This window comes from Struthio camelus, chromosome 3, assembly GCF_040807025.1.
Source record: "Struthio camelus isolate bStrCam1 chromosome 3, bStrCam1.hap1, whole genome shotgun sequence".
Lineage (NCBI taxonomy): Eukaryota > Metazoa > Chordata > Aves > Struthioniformes > Struthionidae > Struthio > Struthio camelus.
The window spans coordinates 129170914-129181013 of NC_090944.1; the positions used below are offsets into that span (position 1 = coordinate 129170914).

Genomic DNA, 10100 nt, shown 5'->3' on the forward strand with positions numbered 1-10100 from the left:
AAAACTCTCTTAGGAACATCAGGCTTGAAGGGACTTGCTCCTTTATCGAGCCTGGTCTCTCTTGACCACCGACAGCTACGTCATATAATCCCTTTCATGAATTCATCAAGCACCATCTTAAAACCATTTGCTGCTGTCGACCTTTCTGTCTCTGATACTCTTGTTGATATAATAAAAGACATATATTTTCAGGAATTGCAAAAATGGGTGTCATATCTCAAGAACATGCTTTTAATGGCAAAAACCTGTAGGAAAACCTTCAAAAGGCTAGGCAGCCAATACATGTTTCCATACAGCTGAGCAAATAAAACAAATGCTTCTCTGGGGAGAACGACTGTTAGAAGTCAGTGGTGAATTTCAATTTAATTGGGTTCGCATACCTTAGTTTGTTTCTTGAGGGCTTTTCACATACTTGCGTGTCACTTAGGTGAAAACTCTCAGGAAAAGCAAATGTTTGGCTGAAACGCTCAAATATTCACAAAACATCTTCAAGCTGTATATTCAGCTGTCACGCTGTCAATTTGGAACTTGCACTGTTGAATAGACAGGGCTAGGTCCCCGTCTCCGGTACCCAGGCTTAATGCAGCTCTAGCAAAAAGCACAGCTCCGGCAGACTAAGTTGTATTGTGTTATGCCTGGCCATGAGCAGGATCAAATGTCTGAACATTTCATCTACCGTCTGGTCTAAGATCACTTTCTCCTCTTGCTATCATGAATATAATACTAGTACTTTGCGTTTACGTTGCTCCTTCCAGCCAAACCTTTCACAAACCTGGAAGGAGCAATGTAACACCCACTTGGAGGCTTGAAGGTAAATGATACTCACCCACATTGTGAGAATGATGTATGTTGGAAGTATCAATTTTTAGGTTACCAACCTGATGCAAGGCAGACCGTTGTGTTCTAATATATATAAAAATATCCCTCCAAAGGGATACCTTTCAACATCTGAAGCTGAGGACCACAAACTAAAAGCTGCTCAGTTCTTTCTTCTGTAGGTAAAGGTAATCACGTCACTTGTCAAAGGTTACATTTATTTAGCATGTGATAGTTGCAGCTGAATCCAGATATTCTGTGTGCAGACCCTATGCTTTAGTCACTAAACCACAATATCTGTAGCTAAAAATCTCTGTTACTGAACTTCTCTAGTCCACATGAATTGCAATAGCGTTCTTACTGCTTTCTGCAAGAACAAGTTATTCCTATGAGATGTCTGTGCCTAACAGAGAACAGAAGTTTCTTTCTTGACATTGTCAGTCAATTCCTAGGTCAGTACTCCTCAGCACAGACAACCCTGAACTCGGAGGGTGGGCTGTGTTCCATACGCGTGTGTGTGTATGGCACGAAGGCATATCAGGCAGAAGCAACACTGAGCTGAATCAAGTAGCAATTCCCTGATGCCCACAGAAATGCAAGCTCATCTGAATCCCTTTGAGGTAAGTGGTCAGGTTTCTAAAGATGTGAATGGAGACTGGACTGAACCAAAAATACTAAAAAGGAGGGGGAGAAAAAAAACTTCAATTTGAATCTAAAGCATACTGATACTAATTTTAGTACCTTTTGTTTTCAAATATGCTCAAATATGCAAGGAAAACTTCTATTCCTATTTAAAAAAAACAGTGACTGATAATGCTATTTTGACAGATCAGATCTTCTGAAGACGTACACTTTGTTTTATGTTGTTTTTTATAATAGCTGGAGGAAATATGTTTACCTGGGTCAGGCAGATCAATAAATTGGCTTGCATGCAGTTCCACTGTGAGCTATAATTTCTAGGAGAGGGGAATGAACCAAATGAACAGTTGGCACAGCTTCCAAATAACTGGCTTACCTGAAAAATAAAACTGCTTCCTCTGGTACGACTGTATTGTAACTCAGAAACAGAATTCCTCTCCTTGGAGTGGACAGTAGTTATAACAAATAAATAACCCATGACAAACACCAGAGGTGTAATGTGATGATGTGATAGCTTTTAGTTTTCATGCCACTCCACACTAGTCTTCTAATCTCTTTGACAGGCTAGTGACAAGGGAAAGCATTTAGAAATTTGCAGCCTGGGATTTTTAGTGAGAATACTCTATGAGAATGTGTGGTAGATGGGAGCAATCAATGTAGAATTACAAATGTGCCCTAGCAAACAGTCCGCAGTGCCTTTCTACCTGTTCTGAGCGTTTGTATATCTACCTCCCTGTTAACTGGTAAGTTTTGAGTAACAAATAGCAAATCAGGCGTTAATATCAAAAATCACATACATGAAGCATCCTTCTATGATCATGGTCTAGGATACGGATTTCAGTTATTAGCACGGGCACAGAGTGTGATAACTATAATTTTGCTCATGGATTCTGACAGTAAACATTGGCACAATCATTTTGTCATAGTAAAAGCACAAGGAAAACTACGGTTATAACAAAAATGTATAAAATTAGTTCCCCTCTTTCTTTTTAGAAATGTATACAGCGAGACTTTCCTTTACCTTAATTCTTTGTACTCCTACTCTACCAGTAATATGCCTGAGTAGTCAAAGGGTTAAAAACATTGCTTTAAAATACTTGGTGGAAGATGCATAATTTTACTGTGTGTTTACCGGAATGCAGAAAAACTTCTCGCTACTTTCAGATTCAGAATGAAAATGAATTATTACTGCTAGGAAATGTAGTCTGTGAAATTAAACTGCATCTGGAAGTGTAGGTTTCATTTTGTTACACATACATTTATACAGTTCTGACTTTTTCTATCCAAAAACGTGCATCTAGGAAAAACTCAGCTGTACTCATGCGTTTTACACCACATAAAGTTCTGCTGACGTTATATACCAGCAGAGTGCAGCAAAACCCAACCTGAAATGCAGTCGTAACATGCAGTATGCCTCCTCTGCTGCTTCATCATTGCTTGTTGTCACCATTTCTAAAACAGACTAACGACTTGAACCTTATCTATGAGAATCTGCATGAATGAAACCAGACTGGAAAAAGCCGGGTTTGGGGGAAAGGTATTTCAAGTTACTTATGTTTACAGAAAAGTCTGCTCCTTCAGCAGGTGTAACAATTTCTGTTTTAAAAAAAGGACGATGAGCACCCAGCTCAGGAGCTCATCAGCCTGTAGCGCAGCACAGCGCCAGAGTTATGCTAATTGACACCGACTGATAATGTGGCCCAGTAATACATTTAATCCCATTTTAAATGCAAGTTTCAGCATTCTTAGCTTTTCAAATACTTTTTTTCCTTTTAAAAAGCCAGACAAAACCTAGATTGGTCAGCATGAACTTTCAGCTTCCAAAGCTGAAACAGCAATGATTAATGACTTAATATTTTGTTCTCCTCCTCCTTCTGTTTGTATTAGAATTCAACTTTCTTCAGTGGATGAGATACACATCTCTCATTTTAAGAAGAAAGGTTATAATGCGATGATTGTATTCTCTTTGGAATTACTGCATAGCAGTACATTGCAGAGGGGACATATACAAAGCACTTTGTTTCCCTTTGAAAAACCTAATCTGCTAAATGTTATCATTGCAATTTGCCTTTGTAACAAGTCCCAGAAAATGATATGCACAGTTTCCTCTTGGACAGCAGGGCTAATCAGTACCTGCCCATTGCTAGGAATGGAATGCCATTTATCTTTCCATACCCTGCACTCATCTCTAACAGTGCGCAAACTTACTGGTGAGCTTATTCAGAGCCTGATCCAAAGTCTACTGTCACCAGTGGAAGTATTTTCCTTGGTTTCAACTGACTTTGGATTAGACTCTATGGAATAATCAAACTCAGAAGGCCGTAGTTACCTTCCTTCAGGTAAGAGTCTCAGTGCTCCAAGTGCATGTCATAGTCCTCTTTAACGGTACTTAAAAGGGGCTTATAGGTGAGGACAAAGGGAGGTAGATGAGGAGGAAAGAGGAGGAAATAGCAAGTTAACAGAATGAAAGAGCAACCGGCGAAGCTAAATTTCATTCTCAAATACTAAGACAAATGGCCCAAACACTTTCAATAGTCCACTAAAACCCAGTAGTGCTAGAAAGGAATGAAAGTTTCCACTTTTGATTCTCAGATTAGCCATAGGTCCTGCATAAAGCAGGAAAGGAACAACTTCAAGCTTGTGAAGGTGACTTGCCTTTGTGCCTGGCAGAAAAGAAAGTCCTAGAAAATCCTGTAGGATGCAGGACAACATATTGGAAATTATCACCTGATGAGAGGCAGGTTGCAATGATGGAAGTGTGTATCTAAGTGTTTGTGCAACAAAGTCATGATAGACAAGAACTAGGAATAAAATGTATGTGCATTTTGGAGAAGTGCTTGTTGCAATACAGTGTAGCAGGCTAAATCTGCAAGTTCAGTAGGGAAGAAAACCAGAATTTATTTAAAGTAAGGGCATAGATATCAGTTAAGGCTCAGAAATGATGAGCTAAAAAAGAAATAAATTATCCTTTGACCACTGATGGCCTTGACAAACTAAATCCAACTCTTCCGGGAGCAGAAATGTGAGCCCTGGTGCCCTCTCCAAAATCCAGCTTCCCAGAGGTAATTAGGACTTGCTTGGCTGCGTTCTGCTGCAGTTCTCAAGCAATGCATTATTCCTCTCTCCATTAGGTGCTCTAAAATGCTTGAACAATTCTACTGTTACAGATTACCTGGCACTCTCCCAACCCAAAGGTGACTGCATTTTTAGTGGTAGATGAAACTTCACAGACAGAAAAATGCAACTGCCCAGCTGAAGGCCACAAAGTCAGGCTACGGTTTTATGCTTTTATCCAGTTTATAACCCTGGAAAACCCTAAAATGAGTGTGTGTGTGTGTGTGTGTGTGTGTGTGTGTGTGTGTATTCATATATATATATATGAAGCCACATATGCATATGAAAGCAATGTGATTATATTATAAAGAGTTAAGACAGAGATCCAGGAAAAAATATCAGAGAAAGAGTAGTTATGTGACAACAGGTTAAGGCAAACCTAAATTAGCTTCTTCTCCTCCTAGGCTTTTCTACGTTCCTGGGAGAAGAAATAGTTAACAAAGTGAACTCTGCACTCTGCCATATACTTCCCATTTTTCCTCAAGGGTTGCTACATAAGCAGAAGCTGCAGCTTTGTGACATACAAGCCTAAAGAATGCTGAAGTTGTTCATAGCGACAGGACAGTATTTTGTTTTGTACAAACAGTAAGTGCAGACCATGCTTTATTTGCCATAGCAATTTAGTCTTGTTCTTTGTAGCTGTGCCTAAAGCATATGGAAATGAATGAAAAGCTTTCCACTGACCTGAAGAGGCCTGTGGATGTGATCCTTACTGCACAACAGCTATCACATCCAGTGCAATAAATCTGCAGATTGGAGCTGTGTCTCCTTAGGTGTATTTTAAGGGTTTGGCACTGGCTGAATTCTGCTGTTCCTTAATGTACTGCCCTGTTCAATGAGCCCTACTCTGAGTGCCCTTGGATATCCTACTCTATTTTTCTAGTTAGTTTTAAAAAGAAAGTTAAACTATATTGATTTGGGGTTTGCCATTTGACTGGGTTTTGTTTCATAATCTGCTGAGGTTCTGCACCTCCTCTTGACTTCAGTGGGAGCCTCAGGCTCTTGCTTTTGTAAATCAGGCCTGCTTGCACCGTTGGATTGGTCACCTCTGTCATCTCTTTGGCACTGATTACCCCCACTCATCTTGGGCATCAAAGTCTCCAGCAGTAACTTCCTGCTTGACCCCTTCTGCACTATATAGAGGCAAAGGAAAACCACTGCTGCCTTTTCTTAGCCTGGCCTCTTTGGCTGCTATGCAGGGCTGTGCAGAGAGCTGGGGACCCCAGGAGGGAGTCTGTACCCCCGGAGCACTCACCTTTGCAGTGGCCCCATCCCTACCCTGGCCACTCACAAGAGTGGCTTGCCCCACACACCGTCCCCTTGCTGCCATGCTCAATGGGAGAGTTGCTCAGAGCTAGGATGGGGCAGGGGCACAGGCACTTCCCCTTCCCTATTCACTGCCAGCAGAGACCTGGCAGTTCAAGACTGAAGGAACCTGCTGCCCCTTCCCTTCCCCTTGCTTCGCTGACCTTCCCAGGCCGGGCCGGGCTGTGCCACGGAGGAGCTCAGGGCCCTGCAGTGTCCCCATGTCCTTGTGGGTGCTGCGACTGGGGCCAGCGGCAGCCGGGCGCTGTCGCCGCCGGGTGCAGGGCTGCTGCGCACCTGTCTCCGCGCTACCCGGCCCCCCCGGCCGCCGCCGCAGACCTCTCCCCCAACCCTCCCCACCTCCTTCCCAGCTGGGAATGAGACCAGCAGCAATTACCCAAGCCAAGCACGTAAATCTGGCAGATCCCACAGCCCTCATTTGACGCAGCCACGCAGCGCGATATCTGGTCGCTCAGCCAGCTTCCCCCTTCTCCCCCAGCAGGGAAGTTTTCCCAAGCCCATCCTCTCTCCTCGATGGTGCGTCGTGTTTGTTTTTGCCCCGCAAAAACCTGCAAAGTTGCCAACTTTGCTGGCAACGAGCTGCACCGAGGGAGATCGAGGTCTTGGGGAGGGGAAAGGATGGTGAGGGGAAAACCACTAATAAGGGGGGATCGGGGCCAGGAGTGCGGTGCGGGTTTGCCCCCACCCCCTCACACCAGCCTGACTGCGTGGGGACAGCCCGGGCGGCGGGTTACATAAGGCGGTGCGCTCCGCTCCACTTCGCACCGCTCTGCAGCGTGGCCCGAGGGGGGAGGCAGAGCCCAGCCCCCCTCCCCACCCCCCAGGCTTGGAAAAGCTCCCAGAGCTACACAGGAGCACGCCCTTGCTCCGCTTGGGACGTCGAAGGGGCAGCGGCACCATCAGCGAGAAAGGGTCGGCGCCAAGGCCCCGGAGCGTGGAGCTGCCGCGGGTGCGGGGAAGCCCTGGGGGCTGCCGTAGGTGCCCCTCTCGCAGCCTCCCGCCCCGCAGTGCGCCCGCGGGCTGGTCATTACGTAACTCCCTCATTTCCCTTACACAAATTCCTTTCCACCCGTGAATGGGCAGGGATAGAGGCCAAAGTGCTAAACGCCGTTTAATTTCATGAACCGAAGCGTTTTCCATTTTTTATTTTTTCCCTTTACCCCGTCTGAGCTGCCGGGGACACAGTAAAGCCACAACTCTTTCTATCCGAGGTCCTGTCCCAGAGGGAGAGCACGGCTGCTTTTAAATCCGGGAAGCCGCTTCTCGTACGTAAATAGCAGGAGCTCGCCCGGGAGGGCAGCCCGGAAGGAGGCGCGGAGCCGCAGGGCGCTGCAGCACGCCCGCCTCCCGCCTCCGCGGCGCGGGCAGCCCTGCGCGCTGCCAGCGGGGAGGGCACCGCGCCGCGCTCCGCGGCCGCGCACGGCTGCGCCGGGGCAGCCGCGCCGCACGGCCGCTCTCCGCGGTGCTGAATCCCCGGCGCTGTCTGTGGTGCTGAAACGCCGGCCGCGCTCCGCCGGACGGAGGGTCCCCGAGCACTGTCTGCGGTGCTGAACCCCCCACGCCCCGAGGCCGCTGTCCGCGGTGCTGAAGCGCCGCCGCCGCCGCCCGGCGCGGTGCGGTGCGGGAACGGTGCTGCAGTGCCCCGGGCGGCAGCAGCCCAGCCCGGCCGAGCAAGGCAGCGCACCCGCCGCCCCCTCCGCGGCGGACAGCGGCGGCTCCCCTTCTCCCCCGACTTCCCCCGGGCTCCCCTTCTCCCCCGACCTCCCACAATGTCTCCTGGCACGGCGGAGAGGCAGAGCCTTGCTCCCTCCCCTGACTCCAGCCGGCGATGAGGCTGGCGGCGGCATTATACCCCTCTCCCTGCTTTCCTCCATCCCTCTCAGCCGAGAGGCTGGAGACAAAAAGCCGAAGAGATGCTTTTTAAATTTTTTTCGTTTTGTTTTTGTTTTAATTTCATCCTCCCTCCCCCCCTCCCCGCCCTACCCAGCGCACCCGGTGCTCTCCCACCCTTACCTCGGCTTGCGCAGCGCGGCGGCGGGCCGCAGCGGCAGGGTCGGTGGGTCGGTGCCGCAGCTGGGAGGCAAGGACAGCCGCCGCTGACCTCCGCGGGTCTCCTTCTTCAATGGACCGGGAGCCGTGCCCTCATCAAAGATGGCCGTCCGCTCCTACGTCAGCAGCTTTTAATAGCCCTCCCCGGCGGGGGGGTGGGGGGGGGCGGGAGCGGGCGGGGGGGCAGAGCGAGCCGGGCGGGCTTGAGTCATCGCCGCTGCCGCACCGCTCCGCTCCGCGCCCCGCGCCCCGCCCCGCGCCCCGCGCATCGCGCCCCCGCCGCCGCCGGGGGGGACCCCGCCGCCTCCGCCCCCCCCGCCGCCGCCACCGCCCCCGCGCCTCCGCGCAGCGCCCGCGGGATGGGGCCCGGGGCTGGGGGCTGAGCGCGGCTGCGGCTGCGGCTGAGCCGCCGGGGGAGGGGGGAAGGGGCCATCATGCAGCAGCTATTTCCTCCGCCAAAGGGGTGGTCCGAAGAGGGTATCCCTCTGAAGTCCCCGGTACTCCATATATGGCCAATCTACGTGGGCTTCTATTTTTATGAGTGAATTCTTCCTTCTCTCCCTCTTTTTCTTTCTCGGAGCATCCTGTCAGGGGTCTGGGTGTGTTAAGCGGATTTCCCTCCCCCCCACCCCCCCCCCAATAAGTGCAGCCAAACACAAGGAAATCCATGTTTAAGGACATGTGTTGTATGCGATCGTTCGAGGGACGTGTTCAAAAAAGAGAGAGAGAGAGAAAACAAACAAAAGCACGGGCACGTACGTGCATACACACGGCAGAGTGAGAACACCTCAGTGCTGCCGAGGAGGAAAACAGCAATTCTGTTCCAGAAAAGAGCCTGGGTTATGGATCATGGATTAATTAAAATATTCGTTCAGAGCATACCTAATTTGGAGCAAATGGAGCTATCTCTAGTACGATTTTTAATGGGGAGGAAATCCTTTCGTTTCATGCAAAATGCGTTTTTGAAAAAAGTATTATTTAGTGGAGATTCTAATGAAGAATGAGGATTGCATCTAAAGTGTGACTCTGTATTTCGTAACCTCACTTATCACCTCCTTTCCATTCTGCAAGCCTTTGTGCGTTCATTTATGGAACCATCTAGACCTACAGACAAGCGGAGATGCCTCCCTCTTTTCCCTTTCTGAGCTGCTCTTGTGAGAAATAACTGAGCACTGGCTATGTTTAATTCTTACACTACGCATACAGGCTTTTCTAAATAGTCTGTAGATGAGACAGAGTCAAAACACGAGTCCCATATTAGCGATAATTCTATCCTAATCTGGCTCCCTCCCCGCTTTTGCCATGGCAGGGAAAACCGGAAGAGAGAGGGAAGGCTATGCAGCTGTATTTTGGAGTGCGTTCATCTCGTGTTATGGTTGTATGGGGCGGGGGGGGGGGGAGGTAGGGGAAGGGGAGGGGAAGTGAGGGAGGAAAGAGAGAGAACTGTGGGTGATTCCTCCTCCCCTGCTCTGTAGTTCCCCACAGAAAAACATGACTGTAGATCGTGCTTTGCAGTTCTCACGCTCTCCTACAAAAATATGTCCTTGAATCTGATTTGGAAGGGAACAGTCAAAAGTTTGCTAAATATACAACAAAGGATTTTTCAGACAAGAGGGGCTCCCTACTGCATTAGAGTGTCTAATGAGCCATGCACAAGAAAGCCATAGGGAAGGAGAGAACCTGTCAGGTTTAAGGGCTGTACAGGCAGACTAACAATGTAAGATTAACACTGTGCAGACATCCCCTCCGCTCCCCTCCCTAGATGAGGGGTCTGCAGCAGCAGCCCTCTCCAGACTAATTAGGCAACAGATTTAGCATCATAAATGGCAGTTTGGGAAAGCAAACCTTTTCTGGACAGCTCGTGCATGGAGTAATAGTAGCCAGCACTTCAGTTAGTTATGCATTGAAGATGGCAAGGTAAAACCCAGACTGCCTTGGTCTGAAATCCAGGCTATCTATGTGCATGCATTGTATTTTGCAGGTTCCTAGTAAGCATGAAAAGTTAAAAAGAAATTTTCAGTCAGACAGCTTGTCTGATAGGTGGTTTTGAAATGAAGTATGGTTTTTCAAGAAAGCAGTACTAGATCTTATTAATAATTCATATCAACGGTAGATAAGAGAAGTGAAAGAGAAGTTATCAACTGTTGTTTTGAATA

The 10100-nt window shown here is 48.3% G+C and overlaps 1 protein-coding gene across 2 annotated transcripts in view; it reads right to left on the reverse strand.

The window, feature by feature from the left end:
* Positions 1-8059, reverse strand: part of SNAP25 (synaptosome associated protein 25) — a 69446-nt gene extending 61387 nt beyond the window's left edge. Inside the window, exon 1 of one of the 2 annotated variants that reach the window (XM_068940272.1) lies at positions 7909-8059. The gene's annotated coding sequence lies outside the window, so the exon portion shown is untranslated. The remainder of the gene's footprint in view (positions 1-7908) is intronic. The other variant, XM_068940273.1, reaches the window with a different exon arrangement.
* Between the last annotated feature and the right edge of the window lie 2041 nt (positions 8060-10100).